General features: G+C 44.5%; 1 protein-coding gene across 1 annotated transcript in view; it reads left to right on the top strand.

The window, feature by feature from the left end:
• Positions 1-27,037, top strand: part of LOC139243885 (zinc finger protein 420-like) — a 109,374-nt gene that overhangs the window by 24,033 nt on the left and 58,304 nt on the right. Inside the window, exon 3 of the mRNA XM_070870904.1 lies at positions 10,588-10,760. The gene's annotated coding sequence lies outside the window, so the exon portion shown is untranslated. The remainder of the gene's footprint in view (positions 1-10,587; positions 10,761-27,037) is intronic.

The raw sequence follows: 27,037 nt of genomic DNA, 5'->3' as shown, positions 1-27,037 counted from the left end.
GATTGGGTAATTGGCTTCTTGCATATTATAGATGAGTTCTGCAGAAGAGATAATGGCTGATCATTTGATTATCTCTTACGGGGTGAATTGGTGCTGCATCTTTACAACCTTTATCTTGCCCTTCTAAGGTTTGGCATAGCGACAGACAGGGGAGCACAATGGGTGGTACTTATCTCAGCAGGACAGTCTTTCTGTTGTCTGGTGGTTATTAATCAGCTATCAGTAGTTTCAGTCAGGGTTAGCGTGTTGATGCAAACAGACTGTCTGCTGCAGAAGCTTCTGGCAAGATCGGGACTCCATTTTGTTTTATTGCAAAAGGGTACAAAAATCAGTGTATGCAACTTTAAAAGTACATTTCCACATTCCTCCCTTTTGTCCTTCACAAGGACAACTTAATCCATTCTAATCTTGCATAGTCTTTCTATTTCCATTTCCACACAAGAACCTTCAGTAGTTGTTGCTACCATAACTCTAGCGGTGGTCCTGGTTGGTAACTCTGTTTTTCCCAACCTGGCACAGCAACACTTACCTAAGACAAACTAAAGATATAGGGCGAAGATTATCAGCAAGAATATGATCAAACCCTGTACCAAAGATCTCCCTAAGGATCCCAACCATCCCGATGCCCAATCCCACAGGGTGGTACCGCCCTGGTCAATAGTTGTTTGTATTCTATTACCCTCCTCCTAATATATTCAGTTAAACTGCCGATCTCTTCTGACTTATCCGGGATATGCGTACAGCATTCTTCACCAATTAACGCGCATGTCCCTCCTTCTTTGGCTCGGAGATAATCTAAGGCCATATGATTTTGGAGAGCCACTATTCGAATGGCTACCATTTCGTCATTTGCCCCTTCGATGGCTTGTGAAGTTGTGTTGGCTACTGATTCTACTAAATTGGCCAGTTCCCGTAACTGCCATTGGTTCGATGCTATTCCATAGGGTGGTATCATTACCTTGAATATTCCATTTAACCACGTCAAATCCCGTTTAAGTCTATGACTTCCATAGGCATCCCTTAGAGTCTTTGTTGTCCTAATAAAGGGTATCACATATCCTAAGTAACAGGACCCTGTCCAGTTGGCTGGTAACCATGGGTAGGCTTTATGGCCACAAATAAAGTAAGTGCATTATAGGACGTCAGTCTTTGGTCCTTCCGTGCCATTCCATACTCGAGTGGTCTCACCGTGCCACCTTTCACCTGGGGCTTTATAATGGACCAAAGTCCAGCCAACGGTTGCTATCTTTCTCCTATCAGTGAGATTTGCTGTGGCTTGCCATTTAGTCATTTGGGAACACTTGCTGCGTCCCATTTCTGGTCCTTTAGTCTCATTACTCACTAGGCATATTATACCTTCAGGATTTCCTATTCCGGGAGTAATACTTAGGAAGGGTGGCGGACGGTTATTATTATAATTTGGCTGGTACCATCCCTGGAAGGTTGTAAGATTATACCCCATTACCTCCATTCTGTTAGATCCTTCGTTTCTGACACCTTGGTTAGGTTTGTCCTATTTTGCACTATTAACCATTCTACCATTTCTGATTCGTTAAAGGGGACGGATCTGAGGTGAATACCCCCTTCGGAGTGGACAGGTACATGGGAACATATCCAACAACTAGACAAGTTTCTTTCTTGAGCATACTTATGACTCAGCGCCATAAATACGTTTACCTGCAGTTCCCTTTGTTCGCGTTTCTGTACCCCTGGTACTATCAATAACGCAAAGCACAACCCTGTTAAACATAACACTATCAGTCCCCATAGTCCGTACAGTTCCTTATTCGGTCTTCCTTTTTCTGTTCCTCTGGTTCCTTCTTCTCTTCCTCCTGGTCGGGTGCCCTTTTGCAATGGGACGTATGGATCCATGTTGGTCTTCCTTTACCTTGATTGCAGTATTAGTCTCCAGCAAGACCTGGTATGGTCCTTCAAATCTTGGTTGTAGACTGCTTTTTCTTTTAAAGATTTTGATGTAAACGAATTCCCTGGGCTCCAGGTTATGACACTTCCCTTCCGCTGGCTTGACTTGAGCTTCTTTTAACTGTGAATGAAAGCTGGAAATACATTTGGTTAGTGCAATACAATAATTCAGCATACTTTCCTCCATTTTGTGGATGTCCATTTGTTTTGCAGTAAATGGTGCTGTAAAAGGTAGTCATTGGGGACGTCCCATAACTATCTCATGCGGTGACAGGCCTGTTGTTCTGTTGGTTGCAGATCGCATTACCATCAAGGCTTAAGGGCAGCAGTTCTATCCATTTCAGTCCAGTGTCAATACATAATTTTGCCAGCTTATTTTTAAGCATTCCATTATATCTTTCAACAAGTCCAGCTGATTGTGGATGATAACTGCAATGAAAACGTTGGTTAATCTGTAAAGCTTTACACATTTCTTTTATAACATTTCCCGTGAAATGTGACCCATTATCACTAGAAAGCTTAGCAGGGATTCCGAAGCGCGGTACGATTTCTTTCAACAAACATTTAGCAACAGTAGTGGCATCGGCCTTTTTACATGGAAAGGCTTCAATCCATCTAGAGAACACATCTACAATAACTAATACATACTTAAATCCCATACACATAGGTAATTCAATAAAATCCATTTGTAAATGTACAAAAGGCCCCACTGGATTTGGGTGAGAGGCAGATTCTACTTTTTCCGTCTTACCCGGATTCATTGTCTGACAGGTAACACAATTTTCACAGATTCGTTTTGCAATTGCCGAAATACCTGGTGCATACCAAGTTGCCAAAATATAATCTGCCACACCCCCCTTTGCCCGTATGCGTGAATGTATGAACACATCGGGCAATCCATGGAAGTAAGGATTTGGTCGCCACCACGCGGCCGTCATAATAAATCCATATTTCTTCGGGATTTTTATAAATAGAAACATAGAAAATAGGTGTAGGAGTAAGCCATTCGGCCCTTCGAGCCTGCACCACCATTCAATAAGATCATGGCTGATCATTCCTTCAGTGCCCCTTTCCTGCTTTCTCTCCATACCCCTTGATCCCTTTAGCCATAAGGGCCATATCTAACTCCCTCTTGAATATATCCAATGAACTGGCATCAACAACTCTCTGCGGCAGGGAATTCCACAGGTCAACAACTCTGAGAGAAGAAGTTTCTCCTCATCTCAGTCCTAAATGGCCTGCCTCTTATCCTAAGACTGTGTCCCCTGGTTCTGGACTTCCCCAACATCGGGAACATTCTTCCCGCATCTAGCCTGTCCAGTCCCGTCAGAACCTTATATGTTTCTATGAGATCCCCTCTCATCCTTCTAAACTCCAGTGTGTAAAGGCCCAGTTGATCCAGTCTCTCTTCATATGTCAGTCCAGCCATCCCTGGAATCAGTCTGGTGAACCTTTGCTGCACTCCCTCAACAGCAAGAACATCCTTCCTCAGATTAGGAGACCAAAACTGAACACAATATTCCAGGTGGGGTCTCACCAAGGCCCTGTACAACTGCAGTAAGATTTCCCTGCTCCTATACTCAAATCCCCTAGCTATGAAGGCCAACATACCATTTGCCGCCTTCACCGCCTGCTGTACCTGTATGCCAGCTTTCAATGACTGATGAACCATGACACCCAGGTCCCACTGCACCTCCCCTTTTCCTAATTTGCCGCCATTCAGATAATATTCTGCCCTCATGTTTTTGCCCCCAAAGTGGATAACCTCACATTTATCCACATTATACTGCATCTGCCATTTTTTTGCCCATTCACCTAACCTGTCCAAATCATCCTGCAGCCTCTTGGCGTCCTCCTCACAGCTCACACCAGTTTAGTGTCATCCGCAAACTTGGAGATTTCACACTCAATTCCGTCATTTAAATCATTAATATATATTGCAAAGAGCTGGGGTCCAAGCACTGAGCCCCGCGGCACTCCACTAGTCACTGCCTCCCATTCCAGGTCATACTGGCCTGTGACTGAAAGACCAGCACATCATTAATAGTGGGTGGCGGATCTGAGCAATTATTTTTCCTTAGTGGAAACAATGATGCCTGCATCCCCCCCTTTTGACGGAGCTGCTGACTTAGCTGCATTATCAGCTCTGGCGTTCCCAAGTGCTACCTCATTCAACTGGCCTGTATGTGCTTGGCATTTGATAATGGCAAGTTTTAAGGGGCATTGAATGGCTCGCAGAAGATTTTCTACTTGTTCTACATTCTGGATGGAGGTTCCTGAAGAAGTCAGGTACCCGCGAATTTTCCAAGTTTGTCCATAGTCGTGCGTTACTCCAAAAGCATACCTGGAGTCAGTGCAGATATTAACTGTTTGTCCTTCAGCCAGACTACAGGTTCGAGTTAACGCAAACAATTCGGCTTGTTGGGCTGAAAAGGAGTCTGGAAGAGAGGCTGTTTCGACAACATTAAACTGGGTTACAATTGAATAAGCCGCTTTAGGTTGGCCCCTATCATTTCGTAAGGCTGATCCGTCAACATAGTACACTAGATCAGGGTTACACATTGGTACATCTGTTAAATTGATACGTGGTTTAGTCACTAATTCGGTTACCATTTCACATGAATGGGGTTTACCGTCTTCCGTGGGGAGTAGAGTGGATGGATTTAAGGTAGTACATCTTTTGATAAAGTTCGGATTTGATAACAGTTCAACTTCATATTTAGTGGTTCTTGCAGAAGTTCGGTGTTGAGTGGCGCATTTAGTAAGTAAAATCTCGATAGAGTGTGGGATATACAAAATAGTTTGATGATTTAGAGTTATTGTCTGAGCCTGTTGTACAGCATAATAAGCTGCTGCCAATGAAGGAAGACATCCTGGTAGTCCGCGTGCCACTGGGTCTAGTTGGGTACTGAAATACGCTATCGGTCGCTGCCTGTCCCCATGTAACTGAGTCAAAACCAATTGTGCAAAACCCACTTGTGATGAACAAATAAGTTAAATGGCTTAGTGTAATTTGATAATCCCAAGGCTGGTGCTGAGGTGAGGGACTGTTTAAGATTCTGGAAAGCATTCCGGGATACTTCATTCCAAATCAACTTTTCTGGTAGTGAGGGCATGAATATGTCTAACAATGGTCTTAAGATCTCGGAATAATTCATAATCCATTGCCTGCAATATCCTGACATGCCGAGGAAATGTTTCATTTCTCTCTTGGTTATTGGTAGTGGAGCAGAGCAGATTGCTTTTACTCTTTTGTGTCAATTGTCTCGTGTCTCTGACCAATTCGTGCCCGAGATAACAAACTCTTTCTGAGACAAATTGTAACTTCGCCTTTGACACTTTGTGTCGTTTCGAGGCCAAGGCTTCTAATAACACAAGAGAATCTGTTTCGCAGGCTAATTTGGAGGGTGAGGCGAGCAGTAAGTCATCAACATACTGTACAAGTGTAGAACCTGCTGGTAAAATTACATCTTCCAGATCCTTCTTTAAGCATTGTGAAAATATTGTCGGACTTTTGGTAAATCCCTGTGGGAGTCTTGTCCACGTATGTTGGTGTCCTTTATATGTGAAGGCAAACAGGAATTGGGACTCTGGGTGAATGGGTATTGAGAAAAATGCTGAACATAGATCAATCACTGTGTAATACGTTGAGTTTGCTGGAATACTGGTAAGTATAGTCGCAGGATTGGGCACCACCGGATAAGTTGGGAATACAGATTCATTCATAGCTCGTAGGTCTTGGACAAGCCTCCAATTGTCACTATTGGGCTTCTGAACCGGAAAAATCGGTGTGTTACACAGACTTCTAGTTGGAACTATTATTCCCTGTGCCAGCTGACATGTAATAACTGGCTCGATACCTTCTGCGGCAGGAGACAAGGGGTATTGGGATTTCTTAGGAAGTGGTACAGTCGAATTAATCGCTACCTTATATGGTTGTGCGGTAAGCATCTTTCCTACTTCATCAGAGTGTGTAGACCATTGTTGCTCTGGGACCTTAGCAAGAAGTTCTGCTGTTCCTTGTTGCAATGGAAAGCTAGTAACCGAAAGTATCTTTTCTTCTAAGATAGCATCGCAATATATTTTCCTATTCAACTTGACAGAATAGCTCCCCTCCCTTTCATGTTGCCCCAAAGTTCCATTAAGTGTGTGCCATTTCTCTTGTACTGGAGATCCTTGCATTCTCTGAACCATTCATCCTAAATCCTGGGGTTTATGTGTGTCTGCAACCGCAAGGGTGCAGTATAGAATGCTACCTTTAACCTTAAACAAGGTCTGATTGTGGGAGGATAATTCAACCCCTGCCGCTATTCCTTCAGGTCCGATAAAAATTTGTTCAATCATCAATCGATGTTTCTCGTGCAGGAATGGTTGATAAAAGATTTGTGCTGTAGCGTCTGATCCAGTTTTGTCATAATACGCTGTACAGTGTAACGTTTCGTGCCAATTTTCCAAGTTTTGAGATTTGAGGCAGTCTGTGATTAACCTTGACCAATATGAACCAACCAAATAGGATAGGGTTTTGCTTAGTGTAGGGTTCAAACTTTTCCAGCCATACAGTATGGGTGTTGTGGGTTTAAGTAGTGGGTATGGGAACTCGAACTTCCATACTGGTTGGAGAACAGAGGATCGTGGCATTCATTTTGCATAATAGGTCACGTCTGCACAGATTTACTGGAACTTCATTAGAAAGTAGGAATGAATGACTATCTTCATAATCTTCTAATTGTACATTGATAGGGTCGGAGAAAAACATTTGATGAGCATGTCCAGATAGTCCAGTCACTGAGGTTTGATTAGTGGAAGTGGGAATTCCCTTTGTATCTTCCCTCGAAAGGACCGAATAGATGGCACCAGTATCCACTAGGAATGGAATATCCTTTCCTTGTAATTGTATTTTTACTTCAGGTTCTCCTATGGCATTTAACGAAACGACAGGTAGCTGTTTACTTGTAGCACTTGGATCTGGGATTGGGCGTCATTGGTCATTATACGGATAATTTGATCGTTGGCCGAATTGATTTTGATTCTTTGGTCCAAATGGATTTTGAACAGAGAAATTAGTCTGAGGTCTAGCATGTACCTGGACTTGGGCTGCATATACGGGTTGGGTTATCGAGGTGGAGAATGTGGTCTATTACCAGCCTGTTGAGTCCAATCATAACTTGGTTGTTGCTGGTTTGACGGGCAATTTCTAGCCCAGTGTCCAGTCTGACCACAATTGTAGCAGGTGCGATATTGTCCTTGCCCTACACCTCCTCTCCCTCTTCCCCTAAAATTTCTTCCTCTGCCTCGTCCTCTTCCTCTACCCTGTGGAGGGCAGTGGGAAGGTGTCGCTGGGGCGGGTGTTGTTGGAGCTGCTTGTTCCATAAACACGGTGACCTTGCTTTTAGATTCTCTATTTCGATCTTGTATGTCTTTTAACATAGATACAACCTTGGACAGCGTTTCCTGTCGCCATTCGAGACAAACTAATTTAAAGGGATCTCTAAGTTCGGGTCATAGTCCGTTTACAACGGCGCTAATCATGGGAGATTCTAATTCTATTTTCATGCCTGAACATTGGTTCATAATTTCTTAAAACTTCCCACATACAGGACAACACTGCTGTCAATTGAACGCTGTCTGAAAAAGTGGGTGGAGCCAAAACAAACAGACAGCTCCACCACTTTCTCAAACAGGCTTTCAGACACATGAAAAATTCATTAATTTCCACCTCAAATATTCCGCAGTCAAAAATCACACACACACTTTCAAAGACAGACATTCACAAAAGTCTTTCTTCATTCAACAAAGTTTATTGTTTGGCCGGCTCTATTTTTGGATCCATACTTCACTTAAGATATTCACTATCAGGTTTTTTTTTTCCTTTTCTTACATATTGATTTACTTCCTCTGTTAATTTTACGTGGGCTCGAAGAATCGGAACCCAGGCCTTTTCTATTACTTTTTACCTCTTCTACCTGGGTCTCTGTCTATAAGACACTCCTCTAGACATGTTATTCTTTCTAAATTAAATGAACCATCTGGTGGAAATGGCCTGTTTTCACCCTTAGTCCACTTTACCTATTTTTTTTAGGTGGTCAATTGAAGACTGACCACAATTCTGGCGCATAACATCGGCTGGTGTGCCCTTTTGTGGTGGTTTACTTGCTCCGGCACCCATTCTGGATGATTCAAATTTTCCACAGTTCCTGATCTCACAATCCTTTCGGTTAACGAGTCCTCTACGCCCACTTCTCCTGGCCGTTACGTGGCCTGAAAAGGCTCTTAATTCGGGCTCAGTCTGGGTGTGTGAGATATGTTGACACGAACCAACCGTAGTTGATCAATCAGTTACTGTTTCTTTTCTCAATCAATCCTTGTTTTTCCGAATCACAATTTTCCCGAGTGACTCTTCCCGTTTCTCTAATTGCAATGTCGCACAAAGGTATTGAACACAACAGTATAACAAGGACAACTAGGACAAACAATATTCATGCAGGTATACAAATCATAACCTTAAACTTTATCTAAACAAATAGTCAATTCTCAGTCTACGTTGTACGCCACTACAGACCGAGGCCTTAACTTATCTGAATAAAATTCCCTTTATGGTCCTATCACACAAGGACCCCGTCCCTTCTAAGGCAGTCCTATCACACAAGAAACTTTCCTTTAGGGACTTGTATTATCCTATCAAACAAGGATAATCTTAATAAAATTCCCTTTATGGTCCTATCACACAAGGATAATCGATCGCTAGTGCTCTTTTTACCTTTTACTAATGAAAATCTCCCTGGGCTGTTTCAAGATCGGATATTTTCAGGATCAGATCCCTTCTGCCTACAAGCTGAGAAGGAAATTATTACAAAAATAACTTTAGCTCCTAAATTCCGAGTCTCGTAGATCGCAGTACCTCCACTGTGGACAACAGATTACATATGTGGTTCAACAGTAAAGAGACCCCTTGTGAGCAAAAGGCTCACCTTATTCTGGCCAGTTAAGCCCTTCACTGAAGAGGCATGATGCCGGCACCTGTTCACTCACAGAGTAGAGAGTAAGCGATCTCGGTGGAACCTCCAAGAAGTAACTGTCGAAATCTCGACTCTCATATATAAAACTCTGACACAATCAGCTCCGGTAGATGTTCCTTTAATAAGTTTTACTTGCAGCAAGGGAGAGTCTCACTCAGTCAAAGGCTAGGCAGAGACTCCCAATATGGTACAGATTCACAATATATTTATACAGTAGAACAAACAAGTTATGTTTCTATCCTGTGTATTGGTTCTGCCTTTGCAGTCAGCGAAAACAGATAAAGAGTTACCACATCCTTTTCTGAATCTTTTACATATTTTCAAATGTCTCCTTTGTCAGTGTTTTTGGTGGGCTAGTCAGCAGTAACTCGATGAGGGTGTGATAATGTGATATCACTGGTTTTGCATTGTTTTAGGATTGTCCAGTTTCCTGGCCATCTATTTGGGCCCATGATTTCCATAGTGGTTGATTGGGTAATTGGCTTCTTGCATATTATGGATGAGTCCTGTAGAAGAGATAATGGCTGGTAATTTGATTATCTCTTAGGGGGTGAATTGGTGTTGCATCTTTACAACCTTTATCTTGCCCTTCTAAGGTCTGGCATAGCGACAGACTATTGATAATACAGGGGAGCACAATGGGTGGTACTTATCTCAGCAGGACAGTCTTTCTGTTGTCTGGTGGTTATTAATCAGCTATCAGCAGTTTCAGTCAGGGTTAGCGTGTTGATGCAAACAGACTGTCTGCTGCAGAAGCTTCTGGCAAGATCGGGACTCCACTTTGTTTTATTGCAAAAGGTACAAAAATCAGTGTATGCAACTTTAAAAGTACATTTCCACAGTGGGAAGGGATTCAATCGGTCAGCCCACACTGCTGAGACACCAGCGAGTTCACAAGTAACTGCAGGGGTTGGATTCTGCTATCATTGCTGCTGTTAATCACATCCCGACTGAATCGTGTCCATTCTGACAGTTGAAGTTTGTTTCTGATGGTAATCACCCCTATAACTGGGCTGGAATATAATATTTTAATGTTTCAATAACACAGTGTGTCGATATTTAATGTTCCAAGATAAGAGGAGACTAATTGATGCCCTGTTACTGACTGCTCCATTTTGGGGCCTTTTCTCCTTTCTAACGCTGGATTATTTCAGTTCTCAGACCTTTGGTTACTCTCGTGGACAAGTGCCAGGTCCCCCTACCTCCCAGAGTGCCTCTCCTTGCCTTGGTATCGAGGGAAGGTATCAGTAACACGCCCGGGATCACTGAACACAAAGCCCATTCTGTTAATCACTTTCAGACACTGGACTTAGCATGTGACCCACAACATCCCTCTCACCTTCGATGTGTGAATGGAGCATCATGCCTGCAAACCTGGGTTCAATTTAAATTCGAATCCACTCAGGAAATGTATTTAAGAAAATACAGATCACATCAAGTAATTGGCAACAGTTTAGAGTCAACAAGATGAAGAAGTAAACACATCCCGGCAATAATCCAGCTCGACATTCACAGGAGAAAGTCTGTTATCAAACTCCTCGAGTAGACAGAATAGACAACGATGCTAACTCTAAGAATATCTAGAATCTGTTGTAAATATCTTTCAAATTCCGAGTGATACAATCTGGCGTTTTCTTTTCAATTGAAGTGAATGGAAGATGAGAGGGAGGTCGGAGGAGAGGCCTATAAAGGCCCAGCGGGAGTTCTTGGTCCCTGAGCCCGGCCGGTGCAGCTGCAACAGGGTGAGAAGGCAAAAAAGAAGTAGAAAGAAATCGAAAGGTGACGTCACAGCCAAGGGAGTAAGTGATTGGCTGGTGATTGGTAAGTAGCTTTTCTTTTTATTTTCATCAGTAAGTAACCTTTCAGCCTTGTTGCCAAATTAAGTTGATCTAGGGGTTAAGTCATGGCAGGAGAGCTCGGACATGTGTTATGCGCCTATGTGGGAAGTCAGGACGCTTCCGGTGTCCCTGACGACTACATGTGCGGGAAGTGTATCTGGCTGTAGCTCCTGACGGACTGCATTGTGGCACTGGAGCTGCGGGTGGATTCACTCTGGAGCATCCACGATGCTGAGAATGACGTGAATAGCACGTTTAGTGAGTTGGTCACACCGCAGGTAAAGGGTACAGAGCCAGATAGGGAATGGGTGACCAACAGGAAGAGCAGTGCAAGGAAGGTAGTGCAGGGGTCCCCTGCGGTCATCCCCCTGCAAAACAGATACACCGCTTTGGGTACTGTCGGGGGGGGGGATGGCTCACCAGGGGAAGTTCATGGCACCGTGGGTGGCTCTGCTGCACAGGAGAGCAGAAAAAAGTGTGGGAGAGCTATAGTGATAAGGGATTCAATTGTAAGGGGAATAGATAGACGTTTCTGCGGCCGCAACCGAGACTCCAGGATAGTATGTTGCCTCCCTGGTGCAAGGGTCAAGGATGTCTCAGAACGGGTGCAGGGCATTCTGAAAAGGGAGGGTGAACAGCCAGTTGTCGTGGTGCATATAGATACCAACGATATCGGTAAAAAACGGGATGAGGTCCTACAAGACGAATTTAGGGAGCTAGGAGCTAAATTTAAAAGTAGGACCTCAAAAGTAGCAATCTCAGGGATTGCTACCAGTGGCACGTGCTAGTCAGAGTAGGCATCGCAGGATAGCTCAGATGAATACGTGGCTTGAGCAGTGGTGCAATAGGGAGGGATTCAAATTCCTGGGACATTGGAACTGGTTCTGGGGGAGGTGGCACCAGTACAAACCGGATAGTCTGCACCTGGGCAGGACCGGAACCAATGTCCGAGGGGAAGTGTTTGCTAGTGCTGTTGGGGAGGAGTTAAACTAATATGGCAGGGGGATGGGAACCTATGCAGGGAGACAGAGGGAAGTAGAATGGGGGCAGAAGCAAAAAATAGAAAGAAGAAAAGTAAAAGTGGAGGGCAGAGATACCTAAGGCAAAAAGCAAAAAGGGCTACATTACAGCAAAATTCTAAAGGGGCAAAATGTGTTAGAAAGACAAGCCTGAAGGGTCTGTGCCTTAATGCGAGGAGTATTTGGAATAAGGTGGACGGATTAACTGCACAGATAACAGTTCACGGGTATGATGTAATCGGCATCACGGAGCTGCACAATACCAAGGGGCAAAAAACGCTAGTGGGAGTTGTGTACAGACCACCAAACAGTAATAGTGAGGTTGGGGACAGCATCAAACAAGAAACTAGAGATGCATGCAATAAAGGTACAGCAGTTATCATGGGTGACTTTAATCTACATATTGATTGGGCTAACCAAACTGGTAGCAATGAGGTGGAGGATGATTTCCTAGAGTGTATTAGGGATGGTTTTCTAGACCAATATGTCGAGGAACCAACCAGGGAGCTGGCCATCCTAGACTGGCTGATGTGTAATGAGAAAGGACTAATTAGCAATCTTGTTGTCGAGACCCCTTGGGGAAGAGTGACCATAACATGGTAGAATTCTTTATTAGGATGGAGAGTGATACAGTTAATTCAGAAACTAGGGTCCTGAACTTAAGGAAAGGTAACTTTGATGGTTTGAGGCGTGAATTGGCGAGATTAGACTGGCAAATGATACTTAAAGGGTTAGAAACATAGACTCTGGATCAGTTCCAATGGAGTGGAGGGTAGCCAATGTAACCCCACTTTTTAAAAAAGGAGGGAGAAAGAAAACAGGGAATTATAGACCGGTCAGCCTGACATCGGTAGTGGGTAAAATGATGGAATCAATTATTAAGGATGTCATAGCAGTGCATTTGGAAAGAGGTGACATGATAGGTCCAAGTCAGCATGGATTTGTGAAAGGGAAATCATGCTTGACAAGTCTTCTGGAATTTTTTGAGGATGTTTCCAGTAGAGTGGACAAGGGAGAACCAGTTGATGTGGTATATTTGGACTCTCAGAAGGCTTTCGACAAGGTCCCACACAAGAGATTAATGTGCAAAGTTAAAGCACATGGGATTGGGGGTAGTGTGCTGACATGGATTGAAAACTGGTTGTCAGACAGGAAGCAAAGAGTAGGAGTAAATGGGGACTTTTCAGAATGGCAGGCAGTGACTAGTGGGGTACCGCAAGGTTCTGTGCTGGGGCCCCAGCTGTTTACACTGTACATTAATGATTTAGACGAGGGGATTAAATGTAGTATCTCCAAATTTGCGGATGACACTAAGTTGGGTGGCAGTGTGAGCTGCGAGCAGGATGCTATTAGGCTGCAGAGTGACTTGGATAGGTTAGGTGAGTGGGCAAATCCATGGCAGATGAAGTATAATGTGGATAAATGTGAGGTTATCCACTTTGGTGGTAAAAACAGAGAGACAGACTATTATCTGAATGGTGACAGATTAGGAAAAGGGGAGGTGCAATGAGACCTGGGTGTCATGGTACATCAGTCATTGAAGGTTGGCATGCAGGTACAGCAGGCAGTTAAGAAAGCAAATGGCATGTTGGCCTTCATAGCGAGGGGATTTGAGTACAGGGGCAGGGAGGTGTTGCTACAGTTGTACAGGGCCTTGGTGAGGCCACACCTGGAGTATTGTGTACAGTTTTGGTCTCCTAACCTGAGGAAGGACATTCTTGCTATTGAGGGAGTGCAGCGAAGGTTCACCAGATTGATTCCCGGGATGGCGGGACTGACCTATCAAGAAAGACTGGATCAACTGGGCTTGTATTCACTGGAGTTCAGAAGAATGAGAGGGGACCTCATAGAAACGTTTAAAATTCTGACGGGGTTAGACATGCAGGAAGAATGTTCCCAATGTTGGGGAAGTCCAGAACCAGGGGACATAGTCTAAGGATAAGGGGTAAACCATTTAGGACCGAGATGAGGAGAAACTTCTTCACCCAGAGAGTGGTGAACCTGTGGAATTCTCTACCACAGAAAGTTGTTGGGGCCAATTCACTAAATATATTCAAAAAGGAGTTAGATGAAGTCCTTACTACTAGGGGGATCAAGGGGTATGGCGAGAAAACAGGAATGGGATACTGAAGTTGCATGTTCAGCCATGAACTCATTGAATGGTGGTGCAGGCTAGAAGGGCCGAATGGCCTACTCCTGCACCTATTTTCTATGTTTCTATGTCCCTTGCAGTCGGATTCAGGTGAATTTATAATGGGGAACAAAGAAATGGCAGACCAATTGAACAAATACTTTGGTTCTGTCTTCACGAAGGAAGAATAATTAACCTTCCGGAAGTACGAGGGGACCGAGGGTCTAGTGAGAAGGAGGAACTGAAGGATATCTTTGTTAGGCGGGAAATTGTGTTAGGCAAAATGATGGGATTGAAGGCCGATAAATCCTCGGGGCCTGATAGCCTTCATCCCAGAGTACTTAAGGAAGTGGAACTAGAAATAGTGGATGCATTGGTGATCATTTTCCAATAGTCTATCGACTCTGGATCAGTTCCTATGGATTGGAGGGTAGCTAATGTAACACCACTTTTTAAAAAGGGGAGAGAGAAAGCGGGTAATTATAGCGGTTAGCCTGACATCAGTAGTGGGGAAAATGTTGGAATCAATTATTAAGGATGAAATAGCAGCGCATTTGGAAAGCAGTGACAGGATCAGTCCAAGTCAGCATGGATTTATGAAAGGGAAATCATGCTTGACAAATCTTCTGGAATTTTTTGAGGATGTAACTAGTCGAGTGGACAAGGGAGAACCAGTGGATGTGGTGTCTTTGGACTTTCAAAAGGCTTTTGACAAGGTCCCACACAAGAGATTGGTGTGCAAAATTAAAGCACATGGTATTGGGGGTAATGGCGTGGATAGAGAACTGGTTGGCAGACAGGAAGCAGAGTGTCGGGATAAACGGGTCCTTTTCAGAATGGAAGGCAGTGACTAGTGGAGTGCCGCAGGGCTCAGTGCTGGGACCCCAGCTCTTTACAATACACATCAATGATTTGGATGAAGGAATTGAGTGTAATATCAAGTTTGCAGATGACACTAAACTGGGTGGCGGTGTGAGCTGTGAGGGGGACGCTAGGAGGCTGCAGGGTGACTTGGACAGGTTAGGTGAGTGGGCAAATGCATGGCAGATGCAGTATAATGTGGATAAATGTGAGGTTACCCACTTTGGGGGCAAAAACACAAAGACAGAATATTATCTGAATGGCGGCAGACTAGGAAAAGGGGAGGTGCAACGAGACCTGTGTGTCATGGTTCATCAGTCACTGAAAGTTGGCATACAGGTACAGCAGGTGGTGAAGAAGGCAAATGGTATGTTGGCCTTCATAGCTAGGGGATTTAAGTATAGGAGCAGGGAGGTCTTACTGCAGTTGTACAGGGCCTTAGTGAGGCCTCACCTGGAATATTGTGTTCAGTTTTGGTCTCCTAATCTGAGGAAGGATGTTCTTGCTATTGTCCTTTCTTACTATTGCATTAATTTCCTCTTTAACCAGCAATTCCACCACGCCTCCTTTTCCTTTCTGCCTATCCTTCCTAAATGTTGAATACCCCTGGATGTTGAGTCCCCAGCCTTGGTCACCCTGGAGCCATGTCCCCGTGATGCCAATTACATCATACCCATTAACTGCTATCTGCGCAGTTAATTCATCCACCTTATTTCGAATGCTCCTCGCATTGAGGCACAGAGCCTTCAGGCTTGTCTTTTGAACACACTTTGCCCCTTTAGAATTTTGCTGTAATGTGGCCCTTTTTGCTTTTTGCCTTCGGTTTCTCTGCTCTCCACTTTTACTTTTCTTCTTTCTATCTTTTGCTTTTGCCTCCATTCTACTTCCCTCTGTCTCCCTGCATAGGTTCCCATCCCGCTGCCATATTAGTTTAACTCCTCCCCAACAGCACTAGCAAACACTCCCCCTAGGACATTGGTTCCGGTCCTGTCCAGGTGCAGACCGTCCGGTTTGTACTGGTCCCACCTCCCCCAGAACCGGTTCCACTGTCCCAGGAATTTGAATCCCTCCCTCTTGCACCACTGCTCAAGCCACGTATTCATCTGAGCTATCCTGCGATTCCTACTCTGACTAGCACGTGGCACTGGTAGCAATCCCGAGATTACTACTTTTGAGATCCTACTTTTAAATTTAGCCAATAGCTCCCTAAATTCGTCTCGAAGGACCTCATCCCGTTTTTTACCGATATCGTTGGTACTTATATGCACCACGACAACTGGCTGTTCACCCTCCCTTTTCAAAATGCCCTGCACCCGCTCCGAGACATCCTTGACCCTTGCACCAGGGAGGCAACATACCATCCTGGAGTCTCGGTTGCGGCCGCAGAAATATCTATCTATTCCCCTTACAATTGAATCGCCTATCACTATCGCTCTCCCACTCTCTTTCCTGCCCTCCTGTGCAGCAGAGCCAGCCACGGTGCCATGAACTTGGCTGCTGCTGCCCTCCCCTGATGAGTCAACCCCCCCCAACAATACCCAAAGCGGTGTATCTGTTTTGCAGGGGGATGACCGCAGGGGACCCCTGCACTATCTTGCTTGCACTGCTCTTCCTGTTGGTCATCTATTCCCTATCTGGCTGTGTACCCTTTACCTGCGGTAAGACCAACTCACTAAATGTGCTATTCACGTCATTCTCAGCAGCGTGGATGCTCCAGAGTAAATCCACCCACAGCTCCAGTGCCGCAATGCGGTCCGTCAGGAGCTGCAGGCGGATACCTTCCCGCACACATAGTCGTCAGGGACACCGGAGGCGTCCCTGATTTCCCACATAGTACAGGAGGAGCATAACACGTGTCCGAGCTCTCCTGTCATGACTTAACCCTTAGATACATTTAAATTGGTAACAACAATGCTAAAGGTTACTTACTGATACAGAAAAAGAAAAACTACTTACCAATCACTTACCCCCTTGGCAGTGATGTCACCTTTCGATTTCTTTCTACTTCTTTTTGCCTCCCTGCCGCAGCTGCACAGGTGGACCTCACCTCCGACCTCCCGACTCCCTGCTGGGCCTCACCTCCGACCTCCCGACTCCCTGCTGGGCCTCACCTCCGACCTCCGACCTCCCGACTCCCTGCTGGGCCTCCTCTCCGACGTTGGGCCTCTTGTAGGCCTCCCCACGCTGCAGGTTAGATGCGGGTAGATTGTTCCCGATGTTGGGGAAGTCCAGAACCAGGGGACACAGTCTTAGGATAAGGGGTAGGCCATTTAGTACTAAGCTGAGGAAAACTTCTTCACTCAGAGAGTTGTTAACCTGTGGAATACTCTGTCGCAGAGAGTTGTTGATGCTAGTTCTTTGGATATATTCAAGAGAGAGTTTGATATGGCCCTTACGGCTAAGGGGATCAAGGGGTATGGAGAGAAAACAGGTAAGGGGCACTGAGGGAATGATTAGCCATGATCTTATTGAATGGTGGTGCAGGCTCGAACGGCCGAATGGCCTACTCCTGCACCTATTTTCTATGTTTCTATGTCTATATGGAACTCAGTTAATTCAGCTTCTGAAAGGTGTTCATGTTTAGTTCATTCCATATCGGGGGGAAAATGTGCTTGGTATCAAGAGAGAGAGATTTCACTGAGCAACAGCTGGTGTTTGCAACCAACTGGCCGTGGATATTTTGATCATAGAATGTTTAGATTAGAAATATTGGGCCCAAGTTTCCACATGATTTGCGCCTGATTTTTTGGAGCAACTGGCGGAGAACGGACTATCTCAGAAATCGCAATTCTCCACATTTTTTTTTCTGCAGTTCTAGTCAGGTAGAACAGTTCTACTTTGGAACAGAATTTTTTCTTCAAAAGGGGGCGTGTCCGGCCACTGACGCCTGATTTGAAAGTTTCCACAGTGAAAACGTACTCCAAACTAAAGTAGAATGGAGCAAGTGAAGATTTTTGTAGAACTGAAAAAACCTGTTCTACACATTAAAAAATCAGGCGCAGGTTACAAATCAGGCGTCCAGAACGAGGAGGGGGGGAGGGAAGGGAAGTCATTAAATTCTACAATAAATCCTTATTTATACTTCTACAAATATTATACAAATAAATCCAACCTGAATAAACATTTATAAGCAAAGGAAAGATTAAATAAACCATCTTCCTACCTGTGTGAAAGTGCTTCAGGCACGGAGAATGCTGCAGCAAGCCTCACAAGTTCGTTCGGTCGTTCCCGACGGCAGGGGGAGGAGGAGGAAGCCGGTTCTGACGGCAGGAGGGAGGGAGGGAGTGCGGGCCTGACCGATCGCCCGCCCGCCCGCCCACAGCGGGGGTGGGGGGTGGGGAGGGGGGGAGGGGGAGGAAGATGTTCCAGACGGCGGGCGGGAAGGAGACAGTGAGAAGGCTGCAAGAAGCCTCAGTGCTGATGTGCTGATGGCAATGTGCTTTTATTAAAAAATGTTCAAAAATTAAACAGCTACAAAGAACTACAAAAATGGCCGAGTGCCAATGTTTCCTTCACACTGCGCATGCGCGAACGCTCCAACGCGCACGCGCAGGGTTGCCGGCAGGAAAAAATCTAATTTAAATGGTACCCGCCCCCTCCCACTGACAAAATCGGCGCGAGTGTAGGCTCCGCCCCCCTGGGCGCCGCGCCAAACAGACAAGGAGCTGCAGGACTCTCCAGAATCGCGAATTTTTTTTCCGGCGCCCAGCTCGGAGGGGCGCCTGTTTTTTATCGTGTGGAAACTTGGGCCCATTATGTTAGAATAAGAAAAGTTCAGAGACTCGTGGTTTGTTCTTGCCACAGGAAGACCAGCGTTTTATGTGCTTCTAACATTGTTGATGTAAGTTGAAGAAAATGCAGACTTGTGTCTCTGGACTATGCCGTAGCCAAAGATTACCATATTAGGCAATGCCAGGTCCAGTTGGATAAGAGGTTGATGGCATAGCAAGAGATCCAGCAGTTAAAACAAAATTATCTCCAGTTATCTGCAGACATCGAAAGTCGCAGCATGCTGACAAAGTTGGACAAGACTTTAAACTATTTAGTTATTGGGATCGATTGTTATAGAATTGAATTGTTATAGAATGGAAAAGTAGTGAAGTTATGCTAAACTTGTATCGAACCTTGGTTAGACTTTGTGTGTGCAATTCTGGTCACCATATTATAAAAAGGATATGGAGGCACTGGAGAGGGTGCAGAGAAGATTTACAAGGATGATACCAGAAATGCGAGGGTATACCTATCGGGAAAGGATGGACAGGCTGGGGCTGAGGCTTGAAAAAAGAAGGTTCAGCGGTGACCTAATGTCTTTAAAATGATGAAAGGTTTTGATAGAGTAGACACAGTGTTTCCACTCGTGGGGACGAGCATAATTAGAGGCCATCAACATAAGATAGTCACCAAGAAATCCAATGGGGAATTCAGAAGAAACCTCTTTATCCAGAGAGTGGTGAGAATGTGGAACTCGCTGCCACAGGGAGTGGTTGAAGTGAATAGTATCGATGGATTTAAGGGAAGGCCAGACAAGCATATGAGGGAGAAGGGAATCGAGGGTTATGCTGATATAGTTAGATGAGGAAAGAAGGGAGGGGGCTCGAGTGGAGCGTAAACGCCGGCATGGACTGGTTGGGCCGAATGGCCTGTTTCTGTGGCATATATCGATATAATCCTATTGTCCAAGTCACACTGCTCGAAGGGGAGGATAAATGACGCATCCAAATGCAATTGTTACTTTTGTCTTCTTTGTAAAATGACAAAGTCTGGACATAATTTGTTTGTGAAATTAAAACGAATTATATAAATTGATGAGGGTTGCTGTTCAAACACATGGGAAGGGAAATTTAGCAGAAAATTAAGGAGAGAATTAAGTTTTATTTTTGAAAAGGTGCAGTCTCTCTGGTTCTGTCCAAACTGTGTATTCAGAAATAAGTTTTTGGAGGAGACTGTTGTGCTAAAGGTAACTAACATCCTTCCTCTTGTAGACTGAATCGCTCTCTGGCATATTTTGGGGATAAAAGGTACAAGAAGAGGTTCGGTAAAATAAAATTAAACAAAGAAACTGGGTCAAAACTTGGACCAAGTGGGAATGTTTGATCGATGTTTAAAGACAGTTTGATAATATTGTGTTAGACAGTAAAGTTCCTCCGGGCTCATGAATGAAATGGTGAACACTGTATAAAATGTAATGAGAGGAAGTGAGTGAGGATATAAGAGGAAAGCAGGAAAATTAAACCTCCAAATGGGAATTTTTCTTAACTCATTGTTCCTGGGCGAATTGTCATAAATCACCTGGGTACAATCTGGTGTTAATGTAAATTCTTGTTAAAGTCAGCAAAATGTAGGAAATTGCTAAGATTTCTCTCGGAGATGTTTGTGTCATTGCCTCTACTGAACAATAAAAAAAAATGAATTTGATCGCCTGGCCACTACCCGAGACATTGGGACCGTGCAGAGCGAGATGAGCAAAGATCTTCAGACACCCCACGATCTATTGATAAGATCACCTCAAATGGCTTGGATCAGATGTCACGTGGCATGATACTGGAATGTGTGTGTGTGTGTGTGAACAAACGAGTCTCAGACATGCTCAGTTATCGTCAATAGTACGACATGAAATTGCTCAGGAGAGTGAGAGATCTTTTTAAACCATCAAGGCCGTGACACTTCTCCATAGAGAAACCGACTTTGAAATAATCAGGATAGAGTTAAACACACCACTACTTGTCAGATACATTAGAATTAAAAGTGAAGAGAATGCTGATCAAATTCGGATTTCCTTACAGCTAGAATGGTCGTCAGTTTCAAGGCCTCCACTAAGTACTGAACAAAGAAAGCTTGTAGGGAGGCTAGTTACAAAAAAATAGTCAGTCTGTCTCTGGGCAAGGTGACCATGGCTGTGCACAGATCAGCTACAAGCTGAAGGTGGGAGACAAGGAGGCCAGACCTTACAGGTTCCATAACAAAACATGGATCCAAGTGAGAGGCAACCTGCAGGAAGAAGCAGAGGATCTCAAAAGGGTTAGGTTTGGAATCCGTGATAAACCGAGGTATAGCGCCTCAAAAGCATAATTTTGGTGGTAATAGAGAAAGAACCCGAAAGCTGGCTCCTTGGGAAGATTGGGAGTCCCGTATGTGGGAGAGCAGGAAGACTCCCCTGAACCAGGTGGGCTGGGACACACCCTGACCCCAAACACTAAATTAATAGGGTTCAGTTAAAGAGTTAGTATCACACCAGGCCAATAAGTAATTCAAGAACATTGTAAAATACTTCAATACAAACTTAAAAGGTAATGATAGCAGGTTGTTTTAAAGTAAGAAATGTCTTGTGTTGATAAGTAATGTTAACTATTGGGTTGCCAAGTACAAACGGTGATAGTGATCATCATATTTGGTGATCACCACCTCACAAAAAGAACTCTGCCTGTCCGATCCAGCAAAAGGACCCAAATGTTCATGGACTAGAAATCACTGAATCAGGAAATGTATTGTCTAACGATGTGTGTTTTGAAATTGTAGCGGTTACATTTAAACATGAGCTTGAATCTGTCAATGAGATTATGTGAAGGGCGTTATTCACATTTAATAAACAAAATGGGAAGAGAATTAGTAAAGGATGTGTTAGTAAAGAATAGAAAACAGGAACCAAGGGATGAGGAAGATGGGGAATATAAGGAGAATCGGTTTAAATCGCAAGGAAAGTGAGAGCTGACAGGATAGCTCGGAATAGGAGCCATGGCAAGGTTAGCAGGAGTAAACAGAATAGATATAGAAAGTATGTGGGAACACGATGTGGCTTACTAGAGGTATCGTGTGTAGCCTCTGTGTGACATTTGTGATAAATGTGGTAATGAAGGAACTGGACAACATCATCATCATCATAGGCAGTCCCTCGGAGTTGTCAGGTGACTGAAGATGCTGGACCTGCAGTCTCTGTCACAGGTGGGACAGACGGTGATTGAAGGAACGGGTGGGTGGATGAGGAACCTGGGTTGCCGCGCACTCCTTCCGCTGTCTATGCTTGGCTTCAGCTTGCTCTTGGCGATGACACTCGAAGTGTTCAGCGCCTTCCCGGGTGCTTCTCCTCCACTTTGGATGTGCTTGGGCCGGGGATTCCCAGGTGTTGGTGGGGATGTTGCATTTTTTTCAAGGAGTCTTTGACGGTGTCCTTGAAACGTTTCCTCTGCCCACCTGGGTCTCGCTTGCCATGTCGAAGCTCTGAGTGGAGCGCTTGTTTTGAGAGTCTTGTGTCAGGCATACGGACGATGTGGCCCACCCCACGGAGCTGATCGAGCGTGGTCAATGCTTCGATGCTGGGAATGTTGGCCTGAGCGAGAACACTGATGTAGGTGCACCTATCCTGCCAATGGATTTGCAGGATCTTGTGAGGCAGCACTAGTGGTACTTCTCCAGCATTTTGAGGTGCCTGCTGTATATAGTCCATGTCTCTGAGCCATAAAGGAGGGCGGGTATTACGACTGCTCTATAGACCATGAGCTTGGTGCTGGGTTTGAGGTCCTGGTCTTCAAACACTTTCTTCCTCAGGCGACCGAAGGAAGCACTGGAACGCTGAAGGCGGTGTTGGACCTCATCGTCGATGTCTGCTCTTGTTTACAGTAGCTCCCGAGGTATGGAGTTTCACATTGTCCAAGGCCTCATCGTGGATTTTGATAACCGGAGGAGGGCAGTACTGTGTGGTGGGGGCCGGATGGTAGAGGACCTTTGTCTTACTGATGTTTAGTGCAAGGCCTATGCCCTCGTACGCCTCAGTGAAGGTGTTGACGGTGGCTTGGAGCTCGGCCTCTGAGTGAGCGCAGACGCAAGCGGTACACAATGTGGTACAGAAGGGACTGGACAACATCGAGGGCAGTCAAATCCCTTTGTTTATTTATGAAAAACAACTGAGAAAATGGTTCAAAGGAACCAGGACATAGATTATGATGTGATGCAGCCAATGGGAATGGAGATTTTGGCCCATAGGGAAGGGGAAAGAAGTGAAGATATTAGACCAGTGGGATTGGTCTTGCCTTTGTTAAGGAAAAATGGAAATGAGACAAAATCTTGGAAGATGTATCGGGTAGAATTGGTTGGCTTGCAGGTGCAGCAGGCGGTTAAGAAAGGAAATGGCATGTTGGCCTTCATAGTGAGGGTATTTGAGTACAGGGGCAGGGAGGTGTTGCTACAGTTGTACAGGGCCTTGGTGAGGCCACACCTGGAGTATTGTGTACAGTTTTGGTCTCCTAACCTGAGGAAGGACATTTTTGCTATTGAGGGAATGCAGCGAAGGTTCACCAGACTGATTCCCGGGATGGCGGGACTGACATATCAAGAAAGACTGGATCAACTGGGCTTGTATTCACTGGAGTTCAGTAGAATGAGAGGGGATCTCATAGAAACGTTTAAAATTCTGACTGCTTCAGACAGGTTAGATGCACGAAGAATGTTCCCAATGTTGGAAGTCCAGAACCAGGGGTCACAGGCTAAGGATAAGGGGTAAGCCATTTAGGACCGAGATGAGAAACTTCTTCACCCAGAGAGTGGTGAACCTGTGGAATTCTCTACCACAGAAAGTTGTTGAGGCCAATTCACTAAATATATTCAAAAAGGAGTTATAGATGTAGTCCTTACTACTAGGGGGATCAAGGGGTATGGCGAGAAAACAAGAATGGGGTACTGAAGTTGCATGTTCAGCCATGAACTCATTGAATGGTGGTGCAGGCTCGATGGGCCGAATGGCCTACTCCTGCACCTATTTTCTATGTTTCTATGAATTGTTTGCAAGGGTGGAACACTCTGAGTTGGGTCCGATCCATAAACAGTATGAGGAATATCCAAGAGATCTGATTAAGAAGGGAGGAACTTGGAGAGCACCCGATATGCAGTGTTGTACTCTGAAAGGAGCAACATGGGTTTGTAGATGTTCCAGCTTGTGGGTTGACCCTCGACAAAATCTCCAGAATTCCAGATTGGAATAAGTACTGGGGCGAAGACCATGTATAAAGGAAAAGGGCAGTATTGTGTGACTAGTACTGTTACATATATAACTGGGTTCAACCCGATGCCCCATACTGGAACATCACTTTTGTTTGATTCCACTGAGAAACCTGTCTGCTCTGCTATTCTATTCAGTCGCTTCAATGTCTTCAGCTGGTGAATTCATTTCTCTCATCAGTTTCCGATCTCCTGGACTTCAGTGGATATCTGGACTACACTATTGGTGCTACAACATTGGTACTGGTACATCACCATAACTCCACTAGTCTGCAAATGAGACTGCCTCTGGAGGATGAAGACATTTGAGCCATTCCACATATAGGACTCTATACACCTTCCCTGTCTCTGGCTTTGAAGGTCATAATTGAGTGAATTAGGACATCCCAGAAACACAGTGCTAATGGTACAGACAAATAGAGAGACCGAACAGGCAATCCCGAGTCTTGGGAATCTGAATGGTGGGAAGTAGGGTCTAGTGTTAAACTACATCCTTGGGATAGACTGTTCCAGATGGGATTGATGAGAGTGATGCTACCGAGCCGGTCTTAGTGATGGACTTTGGACTAATAAAGTTAAATACCAAACTGAAATGTCTGCGAGTTTGTTAAATCAATTGATGTGCCACCTGGTGAGCATGATAACGTCAAATCAATCAGCATTAAGAGAAAAAAGAGCAACTTTCATGGTCACAGGATGTCCTCAAGCCCTTTACAGCCAATGAACTACTTTAGAAGTGCAGGCACTGTTGTAATGTAGGAAATGTGACGGACAATTTGTGCTCACAACAATCTCCCACAAACAGCAACGTGATAATTAGATCATCTGTTATTTAGTGGTGTTGGTTGAGGGTGTCTCTGCAATTCAATCGCTTCAATGTCTTCAGCTGCTGAATTCATTTCTCACATTGGTTTCCGATGATCTAGACTTCAGTGGACATTTAGACTAAGTTTCTGCACTGGACTACACTGTAAGACTTACTTACTTATTCATCTTGGTGACTCTAAACCTTTGCCAATTATTTGATGTGATTGGTTTACATGTACATATTTTTAAAAATACCTTTGCTGAGTGGATTCAAATTTAAATTGAACCCAGGTTTGCAGGTGTGATGCTCCATTCACACATCGAAGGTGAGAGAGATGCTGTGGGGCACACGCTAAGTCCAGTATCTGAAAGTGATTAACAGACTGGGTTTTGTGTTTAGTGATCCTGGGCATGTTACTGATATCTTCCCTCGATACCAAGGCTAGGAGAGGCACTCTGGAAGGTGTGCGGAACTAGGACTTATCCCTGAGAGTAACCAAAGGTATGAGAACTGAAATAATCCAGAGTTAGAAAGAAGAAAAGGCCCAAAATGGAGCAGTCAGTAACAGGACATTAATTAGTCTCTTATCTTGGAGATATCAAATATTGACACACTCTGTTATTTGCAATATCAACATATTAAACTCCAGTCCAGTTATAGGGGTTATTATCAGCAGAAACAAACCCCAACTGACAGAACAAATACGATTCAGTCGGGATGCAATTAGCAGCAATAACAGTAGATTCCAACCCCTGCAGTCACTTGTGAACTCGCTGGTGTCTCAGCAGGTGGGATGACCGAGTGAATCCCTTCGAGGATGAGACTGGAGAATTAATGGGAAACATGAAAATGGCAGAGATTTGAACAAATATTTTGTATCGATCTTCACGGTGGAATGGAGGACACTAAAAACATCCCAATAGTTGATAATCAAGGAGCTATTGCAGGGGGTGGGGGGGGCAGGGGTCTTAAAACAGTCACTATCACAAGAGATAAAGTACTAAGCAAACTAATGGGATGAAAGATGGACAAGTCCTCTGGACTTGATGGCATGCATCCTCGGGTCTAGAAAGAAGTGGTCGCAGATAGTGGATGCATTGGTTGTAATCTACCAAAATTCCCTGAATTCTGGAGAGGTCCCAGCGGAATGGAAAACGGCAAATGTTACACTCCGATTTAAGAAAGAAGGAAGACAGAAAGCAGGAAACTATAGACCAGTTAGCCTACCATCTATCATTGGGAAAATACTGGAGTCCATCATTAAGGAAGTAGCAGCAGGAGATTTAGAAAATCATATTGCAGTTAGGCAGATTCAGCATGGTTTTATGAAAGGGAAATCATGTTTGACAAATTTGTTTGAGGATGTAACGAGCCGAGTGGATGAAGGAGAACCAGTTGATGTTGTTTATTTGCATTTCCAGAAAGCATTCGATAAGCTGCCACACAAAAGGTTACTGCAAAAGCTAAGAGCTCAAGGGGTTGGGGGTAATATATTAGCATGGGTAGAGGATTGGCTAACTAACAGAAAACAGAGTTGGAATAAATGGGTCATTTTCAGGTTGGCAAACTGTTGACTAATGGGGTGCCACAGGGATCAGTGCTGGGGCCTCAACTATTGAATTTATATTAATGACTTGGATGAAGGGACCGAGTGTAATGCAACCAAATTTGCTGATGATGCAAAGATAGGTGGGAAAGCAAGTTGTGAGGAGGATGCAAAGAATCTACAAAGGGATATAGAGAGGCTCAGTGAGTGGGCAAAAATCTGACAGATGGACTACAATATGGTAAAATGTCAGGTTATCTCCTTTGGTAGAAAAAATAAAAAAGCAAATTATTATTTAAATGGGAGAGTTACAAAATGCTGCAGTACAGAGGGATCTGGGGGTTCTTGGACATGGAACTCAAAAAGTTAGCATGCAGGTACAGCAAGTAATCAGGGAGGCAAATGGAATGCTGGCCTTTATTGCAAGGGGGATGGAGTATAAAAGTAGGGAAGTCCTGCTACAGCTGTACAGGGCATTGGTAAGACCACACCTGGAGTACTGCGCACAGTTTTGGTCTGGACTTGTCTCCATTCCCGTGCCGAGGGGATTGCTACACCAGACGGAGGGGCAACATTTGGGGACACAGATTCCCCACCAATTCCCATTCCCCTTCTTTCTGGTGGATAATGGAGGGGTCACTGTGTGTAATGTGCAAGTCAGTCAGAATTGTCAGCAAGCTTTTTCTAATTGGAGATTTTATTCGGTGGAAACTTTGACACTATTTTAGATTTTGTACCAAAGATCATTTTTGGATTAAAGTAAAAGTTCTTAACTGAAATTCAGTTTGAAATAAAATTGAGTCGCTGAATTAAGGGGAAAGATAACACACAGCGTTTCTTAAATGGTCACTGCAGCCCCGAGAACACAATCAGCAATATATCCAGAATATTAAAGTCCAGCCCAGTT

The sequence above is a fragment of the Pristiophorus japonicus genome, unplaced genomic scaffold (genome assembly GCF_044704955.1).
Source record: "Pristiophorus japonicus isolate sPriJap1 unplaced genomic scaffold, sPriJap1.hap1 HAP1_SCAFFOLD_190, whole genome shotgun sequence".
NCBI lineage: Eukaryota > Metazoa > Chordata > Chondrichthyes > Pristiophoridae > Pristiophorus > Pristiophorus japonicus.
The sequence above is the reverse complement of the archived record's forward strand: the minus strand, read 5'-3'. Positions and strand labels throughout refer to the sequence as shown.